At 44.9% G+C, this 14958-nt stretch overlaps 12 non-coding genes across 12 annotated transcripts; all 12 read right to left on the bottom strand.

The window, feature by feature from the left end:
* Window positions 1–592: 592 nt before the first annotated feature.
* trnak-uuu (transfer RNA lysine (anticodon UUU)) lies at window positions 593–665 on the bottom strand. The gene has a single exon. It is a non-coding gene; the product is annotated as a tRNA-Lys (tRNA).
* Window positions 666–1865: 1200 nt separating this feature from the next.
* Window positions 1866–1938, bottom strand: trnak-uuu (transfer RNA lysine (anticodon UUU)). Its single transcript has one exon. It is a non-coding gene; the product is annotated as a tRNA-Lys (tRNA).
* Window positions 1939–2236: 298 nt separating this feature from the next.
* trnak-uuu (transfer RNA lysine (anticodon UUU)) lies at window positions 2237–2309 on the bottom strand. The gene has a single exon. It is a non-coding gene; the product is annotated as a tRNA-Lys (tRNA).
* A 1200-nt stretch (window positions 2310–3509) lies between these two features.
* Window positions 3510–3582, bottom strand: trnak-uuu (transfer RNA lysine (anticodon UUU)). The gene has a single exon. It is a non-coding gene; the product is annotated as a tRNA-Lys (tRNA).
* A 298-nt stretch (window positions 3583–3880) lies between these two features.
* On the bottom strand, window positions 3881–3953 carry trnak-uuu (transfer RNA lysine (anticodon UUU)). The gene has a single exon. It is a non-coding gene; the product is annotated as a tRNA-Lys (tRNA).
* A 1375-nt stretch (window positions 3954–5328) lies between these two features.
* On the bottom strand, window positions 5329–5401 carry trnak-uuu (transfer RNA lysine (anticodon UUU)). Its single transcript has one exon. It is a non-coding gene; the product is annotated as a tRNA-Lys (tRNA).
* A 1327-nt stretch (window positions 5402–6728) lies between these two features.
* Window positions 6729–6801, bottom strand: trnak-uuu (transfer RNA lysine (anticodon UUU)). Its single transcript has one exon. It is a non-coding gene; the product is annotated as a tRNA-Lys (tRNA).
* A 1287-nt stretch (window positions 6802–8088) lies between these two features.
* trnak-uuu (transfer RNA lysine (anticodon UUU)) lies at window positions 8089–8161 on the bottom strand. Its single transcript has one exon. It is a non-coding gene; the product is annotated as a tRNA-Lys (tRNA).
* Window positions 8162–9496: 1335 nt separating this feature from the next.
* On the bottom strand, window positions 9497–9569 carry trnak-uuu (transfer RNA lysine (anticodon UUU)). Its single transcript has one exon. It is a non-coding gene; the product is annotated as a tRNA-Lys (tRNA).
* A 1303-nt stretch (window positions 9570–10872) lies between these two features.
* On the bottom strand, window positions 10873–10945 carry trnak-uuu (transfer RNA lysine (anticodon UUU)). Its single transcript has one exon. It is a non-coding gene; the product is annotated as a tRNA-Lys (tRNA).
* A 1351-nt stretch (window positions 10946–12296) lies between these two features.
* trnak-uuu (transfer RNA lysine (anticodon UUU)) lies at window positions 12297–12369 on the bottom strand. Its single transcript has one exon. It is a non-coding gene; the product is annotated as a tRNA-Lys (tRNA).
* A 1327-nt stretch (window positions 12370–13696) lies between these two features.
* trnak-uuu (transfer RNA lysine (anticodon UUU)) lies at window positions 13697–13769 on the bottom strand. The gene has a single exon. It is a non-coding gene; the product is annotated as a tRNA-Lys (tRNA).
* Between the last annotated feature and the right edge of the window lie 1189 nt (window positions 13770–14958).

Raw genomic sequence — 14958 nt, 5'->3', positions numbered from 1 at the left:
TGATATTTCCGCGCTATTTCCGCATAGACAAGACAAGAGTCAGATTAATGTCTCCTTGGTCCTCGGATCAACAGCAACTATCGTCGAGCTGGTGCTCCCGGTAAACGCTGCAGTCTGTCTCCAGTGAACACCACTGACACACCAGGTACCAAGCATCGTCCAAACGGAGCTCCGATATCAGACGATGAAATTCCCCATGGAGTTGCGGGGTTGCAGCACCTTGCTGACCCAGATGGACCGACAGCGCCGGGACCCGCGCTTCCTCAGCTAATGCACTGCTGAAATATGAAGAAGGCTTCCCAAAGTGCGATCCACGGAGGAAGAGGAAACCGAAGATGTGCACACTGTATATATAGATATATGTAGGTTTTATATGCTTTTTCCCCTCCAGTTCTGCAGCGCAACTTGAAAGCCTTCTGCATGCGGCGCGATGCAGGAGGGCTGAGCGACAACAGGTTTTGGACGCTTCCAGTGTGAATGCACAGTAAGGTTTTTGGGGTCTTGCTCCGGGGCCCCGGTTCACCTTGCTTGCAATCCGTGCTCCTCCATGCCTCCAGACTGTAGCCCACCTCTGTAGCCACTATAAAACTGACGCCCGAACAGGGACTTGAACCCTGGACCCTCAGATTAAAAGTCTGATGCTCTACCGACTGAGCTATCCCGGCTCTGTTTGGCTGATTTAGTCAACAAAAATTGACGCTTGGATCACCAGAGTAAACCCAATATGTAAAGACTTAAAGCAGCACAATGTAACATTCAGCTTTTGTTGAGTTTGGCGACTCCTTTGGACAAAAGCGGTAGTGCTTTACCAGTAGTTTGGAAGGGTTCCTACCATGCACCTCAAAGTTACATAGTGCCAGTGAAGGCGATACAGACCCCTCAGACCATGACAGAGGTGTCAATAAACCTGTTGGAAGTTGATGTACCATCACAATGACTCTGGAAATATTATAATACGGTGGAAAAGTTACATTGTGCTGCTTTAAATCCGTGTAGAGGTTGTACAAAGAGCAGCTCTGATAACAGTGGTAGTATTTCTCAAACATTGAGCATTGCTGCCTCTGTGTGGTAACATGGTACAATCATCTTTTGCAGTAAATCCAGCATTGAAATGTTAGTAAAAGACAGAACTGCCAAAATCTATGTTTTACTTTTCTGCAGTAAAAACTGCAGAACTGGAGGGAAAAAGCATCTAAAAACTACATATATGTAAATATACAGCGTGCACATCTTGGGTTTCCTGTTTCACCACGGATCGCACTGTGGAAGCCTTTTTGATATTTCCGCGCTATTTCCGCATAGACAAGACAAGAGTCAGATTAATGTCTCCTTGGTCCTCGGATCAACAGCAACTATCGTCGAGCTGGTGCTCGGTAAACGCTGCAGTCTGTCTCCAGTGAACACCACTGACACACCAGGTACCAAGCATCGTCCAAACGGAGCTCCGATATCAGACGATGAAATTCCCCACGGAGTTGCGGGGTTGCAGCACCTTGCTGACCCAGATGGACCGATGGCGCCGGGCCCCGCGCTTCCTCAGCTAATGCACTGCTGAAATATGAAGAAGGCTTCCCAAAGTGCGATCCACGGAGGAAGAGGAAACCGAAGATGTGCACACTGTATATATAGATATATGTAGGTTTTATATGCTTTTTCCCCTCCAGTTCTGCAGCGCAACTTGAAAGCCTTCTGCATGCGACGCGATGCAGGAGGGCTGAGCGACAACAGGTTTTGGATGCTTCCAGTGTGAATGCACAGTAAGGTTTTTGGGGTCTTGCTCCGGGGCCCCGGTTCACCTTGCTTGCAATCCGTGCTCCTCCATGCCTCCAGACTGTAGCCCACCTCTGTAGCCACTATAAAACTGACGCCCGAACAGGGACTTGAACCCTGGACCCTCAGATTAAAAGTCTGATGCTCTACCGACTGAGCTATCCGGGCCCTGTTTGGCTGATTTAGTCAACAAAAATTGACGCTTGGATCACCAGAGTAAACCAAATATGTAAAGACTTAAAGCAGCACAATGTAACTTTCAGCTTTTGTTGAGTTTGGCAACTCCTTTTCCTTTACCACGGCGCGATGCAGGAGTGCTGAGCGACCACAGGTTTTGGATGCTTCTGGTGTGAATGCACAGTAAGGTTTTTGGGGTCTTGTTCCGTACATCAACTTCCTTGCTTGCAATCCGTGCTCCTCCATGCCTCCAGACTGTAGCCCACCTCTATAGCCACTATAAAACTGACGCCCGAACAGGGACTTGAACCCTGGACCCTCAGATTAAAAGTCTGATGCTCTACCGACTGAGCTATCCGGGCTCTATTTGGGTGATTTAGTCAACAAAAATTGTCGCTTTGATCACCAGGGTAAACCAAATATGTAAAGACTTAAAGCAGCACGAGATAACTTTCAGCTTTTGTTGAGTTTGGCGGCTCCTTTGGACAAAAGCGGTAGTGCTTTGCCAGTAGTGTGGAAGTGTTCCTACCATGCACCTTAAAGTTACATAGTGCCAGTGAAGGCGATACAGACCCCTCAGACCATGACAGAGGTGTCATTAAACCTGTTGGAAGTTGATGTACCATCACAATGACTCTGGAAATATTATAATACGGTGGAAAAGTTACATTGTGCTGCTTTAAATCCGTGTAGAGGTTGTACAAAGAGCAGCTCTGATAACAGTGGTAGTATTTCTCAAACATTGAGCATTGCTGCCTCTGTGTGGTAACATGGTACAATCATCTTTTGCAGTAAATCCAGCATTGAAATGTTAGTAAAAGACAGAACTGCCAAAATCTATGTTTTACTTTTCTGCAGTAAAAACTGCAGAACTGGAGGGAAAAAGCATCTAAAAACTACATATATGTAAATATACAGCGTGCACATCTTGGGTTTCCTGTTTCACCACGGATCGCACTGTGGAAGCCTTTTTGATATTTCCGCGCTATTTCCGCATAGACAAGACAAGAGTCAGATTAATGTCTCCTTGGTCCTCGGATCAACAGCAACTATCGTCGAGCTGGTGCTCGGTAAACGCTGCAGTCTGTCTCCAGTGAACACCACTGACACACCAGGTACCAAGCATCGTCCAAACGGAGCTCCGATATCAGACGATGAAATTCCCCACGGAGTTGCGGGGTTGCAGCACCTTGCTGACCCAGATGGACCGATGGCGCCGGGCCCCGCGCTTCCTCAGCTAATGCACTGCTGAAATATGAAGAAGGCTTCCCAAAGTGCGATCCACGGAGGAAGAGGAAACCGAAGATGTGCACACTGTATATATAGATATATGTAGGTTTTATATGCTTTTTCCCCTCCAGTTCTGCAGCGCAACTTGAAAGCCTTCTGCATGCGGCGCGATGCAGGAGGGCTGAGCGACAACAGGTTTTGGATGCTTCCAGTGTGAATGCACAGTAAGGTTTTTGGGGTCTTGCTCCGGGGCCCCGGTTCACCTTGCTTGCAATCCGTGCTCCTCCATGCCTCCAGACTGTAGCCCACCTCTGTAGCCACTATAAAACTGACGCCCGAACAGGGACTTGAACCCTGGACCCTCAGATTAAAAGTCTGATGCTCTACCGACTGAGCTATCCGGGCCCTGTTTGGCTGATTTAGTCAACAAAAATTGACGCTTGGATCACCAGAGTAAACCAAATATGTAAAGACTTAAAGCAGCACAATGTAACTTTCAGCTTTTGTTGAGTTTGGCAACTCCTTTTCCTTTACCACGGCGCGATGCAGGAGTGCTGAGCGACCACAGGTTTTGGATGCTTCTGGTGTGAATGCACAGTAAGGTTTTTGGGGTCTTGTTCCGTACATCAACTTCCTTGCTTGCAATCCGTGCTCCTCCATGCCTCCAGACTGTAGCCCACCTCTATAGCCACTATAAAACTGACGCCCGAACAGGGACTTGAACCCTGGACCCTCAGATTAAAAGTCTGATGCTCTACCGACTGAGCTATCCGGGCTCTATTTGGGTGATTTAGTCAACAAAAATTGTCGCTTTGATCACCAGGGTAAACCAAATATGTAAAGACTTAAAGCAGCACGAGATAACTTTCAGCTTTTGTTGAGTTTGGCGGCTCCTTTGGACAAAAGCGGTAGTGCTTTGCCAGTAGTGTGGAAGTGTTCCTACCATGCACCTTAAAGTTACATAGTGCCAGTGAAGGCGATACAGACCCCTCAGACCATGACAGAGGTGTCATTAAACCTGTTGGAAGTTGATGTACATTGTGCTGCTTTAAATGCGTGTAGAGGTTGTACAAAGGGCAGCTCTGATAACAGTGGTAGTATTTCTCAAACATTGAGCATTGCTGCCTCCGTGTGGTAACATGGTACAATCATCTTTTGCAGTAAATCCGGCATTCAAACGTTAATAACAGACAGAACTGCAAAACTGTAGTTTTTACTTTTCCTATCTATCTATCTATCTATCTATCTATCTATCTATCTATCTATCTATCTATCTATCTATCTATCTATCTATCTATCTATCTATCTATCTATCTATCTATCTATCTATCTATCTATCTATCTATCTATCTATCTATCTATCTATCTATCTATCTATCTATCTATCTATCTATCTATCTATCTATCTATCTATCTATCTATCTATCTATCTATCTATCTATCTATCTCTCTATCTATCTATGTGCGCTGCAGAACTGGAGGGAAAAAGCATATAAAACCTACATATATGCAGCGTCTTGTGTTTCCTCTTTCACCACGGATCGCACTGTGGAAGCCTTTTTCAAATTTCCGCGTTATTTCCGCATAGACAAGACAAGAGTCAGATTAATGTCTCCTTGGTCCTCGGATCAACAGCAACTATCGTCGAGCTGTTGCTCCCGGTAAGCGCTGCAGTCTGTCTCCAGTGAACACCACTGACACACCAGGTACCAAGCATCCTCAAAACGGAGCTCCGATATCAGATGATGAAATTCCCCACGGAGTTGCAGGGTTGCAGCACCTTGTTGACCCAGATGGACCGACGGAGCCGGGCCCCGCGCTTCCTCAGCTAATGCACTACTGAAATATGAAGAAGGCTTCCCAAAGTGCGATCCATGGTGGAAGAGGAAACCGAAGATGTGCACGCTGTATATATAGATATATGTAGGTTTTATATGCTTTTTCCCCTCCAGTTCTGCAGCGCAACTTGAAAGCCTTCTGCATGCGGCGCGATGCAGGAGTGCTGAGCGACCACAGGTTTTGGATGCTTCTGGTGTGAATGCACAGTAAGGTTTTTGGGGTCTTGTTCCGTACATCATCTTCCTTGCTTGCAATCCGTGCTCCTCCATGCCTCCAGACTGTAGCCCACCTCTATAGCCACTATAAAACTGACGCCCGAACAGGGACTTGAACCCTGGACCCTCAGATTAAAAGTCTGATGCTCTACCGACTGAGCTATCCGGGCTCTGTTCGGCTGATTTAGTCGACAAAAATTGTCGCTAGCATCAACAGAGTAAACCAAATATGTAAAGACTTAAAGTAGCACGAGATAACTTTCAGCTTTTGTTGAGTTTGGCGGCTCCTTTGGACAAAAGCGCTAGTGCTTTGCCAGTAGTGTGGAAGTGTTCCTACCATGCACCTCAAAGTTACATAGTGCCAGTGAAGGCAATACAGAGCCCTCAGACCAAGACAGAGGTGTCATTAAACCTGTTGGAAGTTGATGTACATTGTGCTGCTTTAAATGCGTGTAGAGGTTGTACAAAGGGCAGCTCTGATAACAGTGGTAGTATTTCTCAAACATTGAGCATTGCTGCCTCCGTGTGGTAACATGGTACAATCATCTTTTGCAGTAAATCCGGCATTCAAACGTTAATAACAGACAGAAATGCAAAACTGTAGTTTTTACTTTTCCTATCTATCTATCTATCTATCTATCTATCTATCTATCTATCTATCTATCTATCTATCTATCTATCTATCTATCTATCTATCTATCTATCTATCTATCTATCTATCTATCTATCTATCTATCTATCTATCTATCTATCTATCTATCTATCTATCTATCTATCTATCTATCTATCTATCTATCTATCTATCTATGTGCGCTGCAGAACTGGAGGGAAAAAGCATATAAAACCTACATATATGCAGCGTCTTGTGTTTCCTCTTTCACCACGGATCGCACTGTGGAAGCCTTTTTCATATTTCCGCGTTATTTCCGCATAGACAAGACAAGAGTCAGATTAATGTCTCCTTGGTCCTCGGATCAACAGCAACTATCGTCGAGCTGTTGCTCCCGGTAAGCGCTGCAGTCTGTCTCCAGTGAACACCACTGACACACCAGGTACCAAGCATCCTCAAAACGGAGCTCCGATATCAGATGATGAAGTTCCCCACGGAGTTGCAGGGTTGCAGCACCTTGTTGACCCAGATGGACCGACGGAGCCGGGCCCCGCGCTTCCTCAGTTAATGCACTACTGAAATATGAAGAAGGCTTCCCAAAGTGCCATCCATGGTGGAAGAGGAAACCGAAGATGTGCACGCTGTATATATAGATATATGTAGGTTTTATATGCTTTTTCCCCTCCAGTTCTGCAGCGCAACTTGAAAGCCTTCTGCATGCGGCGCGATGCAGGAGTGCTGAGCGACCACAGGTTTTGGATGCTTCTGGTGTGAATGCACAGTAAGGTTTTTGGGGTCTTGTTCCGTACATCAACTTCCTTGCTTGCAATCCGTGCTCCTCCATGCCTCCAGACTGTAGCCCACCTCTATAGCCACTATAAAACTGACGCCCGAACAGGGACTTGAACCCTGGACCCTCAGATTAAAAGTCTGATGCTCTACCGACTGAGCTATCCGGGCTCTATTTGGGTGATTTAGTCAACAAAAATTGTCGCTTTGATCACCAGGGTAAACCAAATATGTAAAGACTTAAAGCAGCACGAGATAACTTTCAGCTTTTGTTGAGTTTGGCGGCTCCTTTGGACAAAAGCGGTAGTGCTTTGCCAGTAGTGTGAAAGTGTTCCTACCATGCACCTTAAAGTTACATAGTGCCAGTGAAGGCGATACAGACCCCTCAGACCATGACAGAGGTGTCATTAAACCTGTTGGAAGTTGATGTACATTGTGCTGCTTTAAATGCGTGTAGAGGTTGTACAAAGGGCAGCTCTGATAACAGTGGTAGTATTTCTCAAACATTGAGCATTGCTGCCTCCGTGTGGTAACATGGTACAATCATCTTTTGCAGTAAATCCGGCATTCAAACGTTAATAACAGACAGAACTGCAAAACTGTAGTTTTTACTTTTCCTATCTATCTATCTATCTATCTATCTATCTATCTATCTATCTATCTATCTATCTATCTATCTATCTATCTATCTATCTATCTATCTATCTATCTATCTATCTATCTATCTATCTATCTATCTATCTATCTATCTATCTATCTATCTATCTATGTGCGCTGCAGAACTGGAGGGAAAAAGCATATAAAACCTACATATATGCAGCGTCTTGTGTTTCCTCTTTCACCACGGATCGCACTGTGGAAGGCTTTTTCATATTTCCGCGTTATTTCCGCATAGACAAGACAAGAGTCAGATTAATGTCTCCTTGGTCCTCGGATCAACAGCAACTATCGTCGAGCTGTTGCTCCCGGTAAGCGCTGCAGTCTGTCTCCAGTGAACACCACTGACACACCAGGTACCAAGCATCCTCAAAACGGAGCTCCGATATCAGATGATGAAATTCCCCACGGAGTTGCAGGGTTGCAGCACCTTGTTGACCCAGATGGACCGACGGAGCCGGGCCCGGCGCTTCCTCAGCTAATGCACTACTGAAATATGAAGAAGGCTTCCCAAAGTGCGATCCATGGTGGAAGAGGAAACCGAAGATGTGCACGCTGTATATATAGATATATGTAGGTTTTATATGCTTTTTCCCCTCCAGTTCTGCAGCGCAACTTGAAAGCCTTCTGCATGCGGCGCGATGCAGGAGTGCTGAGCGACCACAGGTTTTGGATGCTTCTGGTGTGAATGCACAGTAAGGTTTTTGGGGTCTTGTTCCGTACATCAACTTCCTTGCTTGCAATCCGTGCTCCTCCATGCCTCCAGACTGTAGCCCACCTCTATAGCCACTATAAAACTGACGCCCGAACAGGGACTTGAACCCTGGACCCTCAGATTAAAAGTCTGATGCTCTACCGACTGAGCTATCCGGGCTCTGTTCGGCTGATTTAGTCGACAAAAATTGTCGCTAGCATCAACAGAGTAAACCAAATATGTAAAGACTTAAAGTAGCACGAGATAACTTTCAGCTTTTGTTGAGTTTGGCGGCTCCTTTGGACAAAAGCGCTAGTGCTTTGCCAGTAGTGTGGAAGTGTTCCTACCATGCACCTCAAAGTTACATAGTGCCAGTGAAGGCAATACAGAGCCCTCAGACCAAGACAGAGGTGTCATTAAACCTGTTGGAAGTTGATGTACATTGTGCTGCTTTAAATGCGTGTAGAGGTTGTACAAAGGGCAGCTCTGATAACAGTGGTAGTATTTCTCAAACATTGAGCATTGCTGCCTCCGTGTGGTAACATGGTACAATCATCTTTTGCAGTAAATCCGGCATTCAAACGTTAATAACAGACAGAAATGCAAAACTGTAGTTTTTACTTTTCCTATCTATCTATCTATCTATCTATCTATCTATCTATCTATCTATCTATCTATCTATCTATCTATCTATCTATCTATCTATCTATCTATCTATCTATCTATCTATCTATCTATCTATCTATCTATCTATCTATCTATCTATCTATCTATCTATCTATCTATCTATCTATCTATCTATCTATCTATCTATCTATCTATCTATGTGCGCTGCAGAACTGGAGGGAAAAAGCATATAAAACCTACATATATGCAGCGTCTTGTGTTTCCTCTTTCACCACGGATCGCACTGTGGAAGCCTTTTTCATATTTCCGCGTTATTTCCGCATAGACAAGACAAGAGTCAGATTAATGTCTCCTTGGTCCTCGGATCAACAGCAACTATCGTCGAGCTGTTGCTCCCGGTAAGCGCTGCAGTCTGTCTCCAGTGAACACCACTGACACACCAGGTACCAAGCATCCTCAAAACGGAGCTCCGATATCAGATGATGAAATTCCCCACGGAGTTGCAGGGTTGCAGCACCTTGTTGACCCAGATGGACCGACGGAGCCGGGCCCGGCGCTTCCTCAGCTAATGCACTACTGAAATATGAAGAAGGCTTCCCAAAGTGCGATCCATGGTGGAAGAGGAAACCGAAGATGTGCACGCTGTATATATAGATATATGTAGGTTTTATATGCTTTTTCCCCTCCAGTTCTGCAGCGCAACTTGAAAGCCTTCTGCATGCGGCGCGATGCAGGAGTGCTGAGCGACCACAGGTTTTGGATGCTTCTGGTGTGAATGCACAGTAAGGTTTTTGGGGTCTTGTTCCGTACATCAACTTCCTTGCTTGCAATCCGTGCTCCTCCATGCCTCCAGACTGTAGCCCACCTCTATAGCCACTATAAAACTGACGCCCGAACAGGGACTTGAACCCTGGACCCTCAGATTAAAAGTCTGATGCTCTACCGACTGAGCTATCCGGGCTCTGTTCGGCTGATTTAGTCGACAAAAATTGTCGCTAGCATCAACAGAGTAAACCAAATATGTAAAGACTTAAAGTAGCACGAGATAACTTTCAGCTTTTGTTGAGTTTGGCGGCTCCTTTGGACAAAAGCGCTAGTGCTTTGCCAGTAGTGTGGAAGTGTTCCTACCATGCACCTCAAAGTTACATAGTGCCAGTGAAGGCAATACAGAGCCCTCAGACCAAGACAGAGGTGTCATTAAACCTGTTGGAAGTTGATGTACATTGTGCTGCTTTAAATGCGTGTAGAGGTTGTACAAAGGGCAGCTCTGATAACAGTGGTAGTATTTCTCAAACATTGAGCATTGCTGCCTCCGTGTGGTAACATGGTACAATCATCTTTTGCAGTAAATCCGGCATTCAAACGTTAATAACAGACAGAAATGCAAAACTGTAGTTTTTACTTTTCCTATCTATCTATCTATCTATCTATCTATCTATCTATCTATCTATCTATCTATCTATCTATCTATCTATCTATCTATCTATCTATCTATCTATCTATCTATCTATCTATCTATCTATCTATCTATCTATCTATCTATCTATCTATCTATCTATCTATCTATCTATCTATGTGCGCTGCAGAACTGGAGGGAAAAAGCATATAAAACCTACATATATGCAGCGTCTTGTGTTTCCTCTTTCACCACGGATCGCACTGTGGAAGGCTTTTTCATATTTCCGCGTTATTTCCGCATAGACAAGACAAGAGTCAGATTAATGTCTCCTTGGTCCTCGGATCAACAGCAACTATCGTCGAGCTGTTGCTCCCGGTAAGCGCTGTAGTCTGTCTCCAGTGAACACCACTGACACACCAGGTACCAAGCATCCTCAAAACGGAGCTCCGATATCAGATGAGGAAATTCCCCACGGAGTTGCAGGGTTGCAGCACCTTGTTGACCCAGATGGACCGACGGAGCCGGGCCCCGCGCTTCCTCAGTTAATGCACTACTGAAATATGAAGAAGGCTTCCCAAAGTGCGATCCATGGTGGAAGAGGAAACCGAAGATGTGCACGCTGTATATATAGATATATGTAGGTTTTATATGCTTTTTCCCCTCCAGTTCTGCAGCGCAACTTGAAAGCCTTCTGCATGCGGCGCGATGCAGGAGTGCTGAGCGACCACAGGTTTTGGATGCTTCTGGTGTGAATGCACAGTAAGGTTTTTGGGGTCTTGTTCCGTACATCAACTTCCTTGCTTGCAATCCGTGCTCCTCCATGCCTCCAGACTGTAGCCCACCTCTATAGCCACTATAAAACTGACGCCCGAACAGGGACTTGAACCCTGGACCCTCAGATTAAAAGTCTGATGCTCTACCGACTGAGCTATCCGGGCTCTATTCGGCTGATTTAGTCAACAAAAATTGGCGCTAGCATCAACAGAGAAAACCAAATATGTAAAGACTTAAAGCAGCACAAGATAACTTTCAGCTTTTGTTGAGTTTGGCGGCTCCTTTGGACAAAAGCGGTAGTGCTTTGCCAGTAGTGTGGAAGTGTTCCTACCATGCACCTTAAAGTTACATAGTGCCAGTGAAGGCGATACAGACCCCTCAGACCATGACAGAGGTGTCAGTAAACCTGTTGGAAGTTGATGTACATTGTGCTGCTTTAAATGCGTGTAGAGGTTGTACAAAGGGCAGCTCTGATAACAGTGGTAGTATTTCTCAAACATTGAGCATTGCTGCCTCCGTGTGGTAACATGGTACAATCATCTTTTGCAGTAAATCCGGCATTCAAACGTTAATAACAGACAGAACTGCAAAACTGTAGTTTTTACTTTTCCTATCTATCTATCTATCTATCTATCTATCTATCTATCTATCTATCTATCTATCTATCTATCTATCTATCTATCTATCTATCTATCTATCTATCTATCTATCTATCTATCTATCTATCTATCTATCTATCTATCTATCTATCTATCTATCTATCTATCTATCTATCTATCTATCTATCTATCTATCTATCTATCTATCTATCTATCTATCTATCTATCTATCTATGTGCGCTGCAGAACTGGAGGGAAAAAACATATAAAACCTACATATATGCAGCGTCTTGTGTTTCCTCTTTCACCACGGATCGCACTGTGGAAGCCTTTTTCATATTTCCGCGTTATTTCCGCATAGACAAGACAAGAGTCAGATTAATGTCTCCTTGGTCCTCGGATCAACAGCAACTATCGTCGAGCTGTTGCTCCCGGTAAGCGCTGTAGTCTGTCTCCAGTGAACACCACTGACACACCAGGTACCAAGCATCGGAGCTCCGATATCAGATGATGAAATTCCCCACGGAGTTGCAGGGTTGCAGCACCTTGTTGACCCAGATGGACCGACGGAGCCGGGCCCGGCGCTTCCTCAGCTAATGCACTACTGAAATATGAAGAAGGCTTCCCAAAGTGCGATCCATGGTGGAAGAGGAAACCGAAGATGTGCACGCTGTATATATAGATATATGTAGGTTTTATATGCTTTTTCCCCTCCAGTTCTGCAGCGCAACTTGAAAGCCTTCTGCATGCGGCGCGATGCAGGAGTGCTGAGCGACCACAGGTTTTGGATGCTTCTGGTGTGAATGCACAGTAAGGTTTTTGGGGTCTTGTTCCGTACATCAACTTCCTTGCTTGCAATCCGTGCTCCTCCATGCCTCCAGACTGTAGCCCACCTCTATAGCCACTATAAAACTGACGCCCGAACAGGGACTTGAACCCTGGACCCTCAGATTAAAAGTCTGATGCTCTACCGACTGAGCTATCCGGGCTCTGTTCGGCTGATTTAGTCGACAAAAATTGTCGCTAGCATCAACAGAGTAAACCAAATATGTAAAGACTTAAAGTAGCACGAGATAACTTTCAGCTTTTGTTGAGTTTGGCGGCTCCTTTGGACAAAAGCGCTAGTGCTTTGCCAGTAGTGTGGAAGTGTTCCTACCATGCACCTCAAAGTTACATAGTGCCAGTGAAGGCAATACAGAGCCCTCAGACCAAGACAGAGGTGTCATTAAACCTGTTGGAAGTTGATGTACATTGTGCTGCTTTAAATGCGTGTAGAGGTTGTACAAAGGGCAGCTCTGATAACAGTGGTAGTATTTCTCAAACATTGAGCATTGCTGCCTCCGTGTGGTAACATGGTACAATCATCTTTTGCAGTAAATCCGGCATTCAAACGTTAATAACAGACAGAAATGCAAAACTGTAGTTTTTACTTTTCCTATCTATCTATCTATCTATCTATCTATCTATCTATCTATCTATCTATCTATCTATCTATCTATCTATCTATCTATCTATCTATCTATCTATCTATCTATCTATCTATCTATCTATCTATCTATCTATCTATCTATCTATCTATCTATCTATCTATCTATCTATCTATCTATCTATCTATCTATCTATCTATGTGCGCTGCAGAACTGGAGGGAAAAAGCATATAAAACCTACATATATGCAGCGTCTTGTGTTTCCTCTTTCACCACGGATCGCACTGTGGAAGCCTTTTTCATATTTCCGCGTTATTTCCGCATAGACAAGACAAGAGTCAGATTAATGTCTCCTTGGTCCTCGGATCAACAGCAACTATCGTCGAGCTGTTGCTCCCGGTAAGCGCTGCAGTCTGTCTCCAGTGAACACCACTGACACACCAGGTACCAAGCATCCTCAAAACGGAGCTCCGATATCAGATGATGAAGTTCCCCACGGAGTTGCAGGGTTGCAGCACCTTGTTGACCCAGATGGACCGACGGAGCCGGGCCCCGCGCTTCCTCAGTTAATGCACTACTGAAATATGAAGAAGGCTTCCCAAAGTGCGATCCATGGTGGAAGAGGAAACCGAAGATGTGCACGCTGTATATATAGATATATGTAGGTTTTATATGCTTTTTCCCCTCCAGTTCTGCAGCGCAACTTGAAAGCCTTCTGCATGCGGCGCGATGCAGGAGTGCTGAGCGACCACAGGTTTTGGATGCTTCTGGTGTGAATGCACAGTAAGGTTTTTGGGGTCTTGTTCCGTACATCAACTTCCTTGCTTGCAATCCGTGCTCCTCCATGCCTCCAGACTGTAGCCCACCTCTATAGCCACTATAAAACTGACGCCCGAACAGGGACTTGAACCCTGGACCCTCAGATTAAAAGTCTGATGCTCTACCGACTGAGCTATCCGGGCTCTATTTGGGTGATTTAGTCAACAAAAATTGTCGCTTTGATCACCAGGGTAAACCAAATATGTAAAGACTTAAAGCAGCACGAGATAACTTTCAGCTTTTGTTGAGTTTGGCGGCTCCTTTGGACAAAAGCGGTAGTGCTTTGCCAGTAGTGTGAAAGTGTTCCTACCATGCACCTTAAAGTTACATAGTGCCAGTGAAGGCGATACAGACCCCTCAGACCATGACAGAGGTGTCATTAAACCTGTTGGAAGTTGATGTACATTGTGCTGCTTTAAATGCGTGTAGAGGTTGTACAAAGGGCAGCTCTGATAACAGTGGTAGTATTTCTCAAACATTGAGCATTGCTGCCTCCGTGTGGTAACATGGTACAATCATCTTTTGCAGTAAATCCGGCATTCAAACGTTAATAACAGACAGAACTGCAAAACTGTAGTTTTTACTTTTCCTATCTATCTATCTATCTATCTATCTATCTATCTATCTATCTATCTATCTATCTATCTATCTATCTATCTATCTATCTATCTATCTATCTATCTATCTATCTATCTATCTATCTATCTATCTATCTATCTATCTATCTATCTATCTATCTATCTATGTGCGCTGCAGAACTGGAGGGAAAAAGCATATAAAACCTACATATATGCAGCGTCTTGTGTTTCCTCTTTCACCACGGATCGCACTGTGGAAGGCTTTTTCATATTTCCGCGTTATTTCCGCATAGACAAGACAAGAGTCAGATTAATGTCTCCTTGGTCCTCGGATCAACAGCAACTATCGTCGAGCTGTTGCTCCCGGTAAGCGCTGCAGTCTGTCTCCAGTGAACACCACTGACACACCAGGTACCAAGCATCCTCAAAACGGAGCTCCGATATCAGATGATGAAATTCCCCACGGAGTTGCAGGGTTGCAGCACCTTGTTGACCCAGATGGACCGACGGAGCCGGGCCCGGCGCTTCCTCAGCTAATGCACTACTGAAATATGAAGAAGGCTTCCCAAAGTGCGATCCATGGTGGAAGAGGAAACCGAAGATGTGCACGCTGTATATATAGATATATGTAGGTTTTATATGCTTTTTCCCCTCCAGTTCTGCAGCGCAACTTGAAAGCCTTCTGCATGCGGCGCGATGCAGGAGTGCTGAGCGACCACAGGTTTTGGATGCTTCTGGTGTGAATGCACAGTAA

This window comes from Cololabis saira, chromosome 8, assembly GCF_033807715.1.
Source record: "Cololabis saira isolate AMF1-May2022 chromosome 8, fColSai1.1, whole genome shotgun sequence".
NCBI lineage: Eukaryota > Metazoa > Chordata > Actinopteri > Beloniformes > Belonidae > Cololabis > Cololabis saira.
This window is presented reverse-complemented; position numbering and strand designations above follow the sequence as displayed.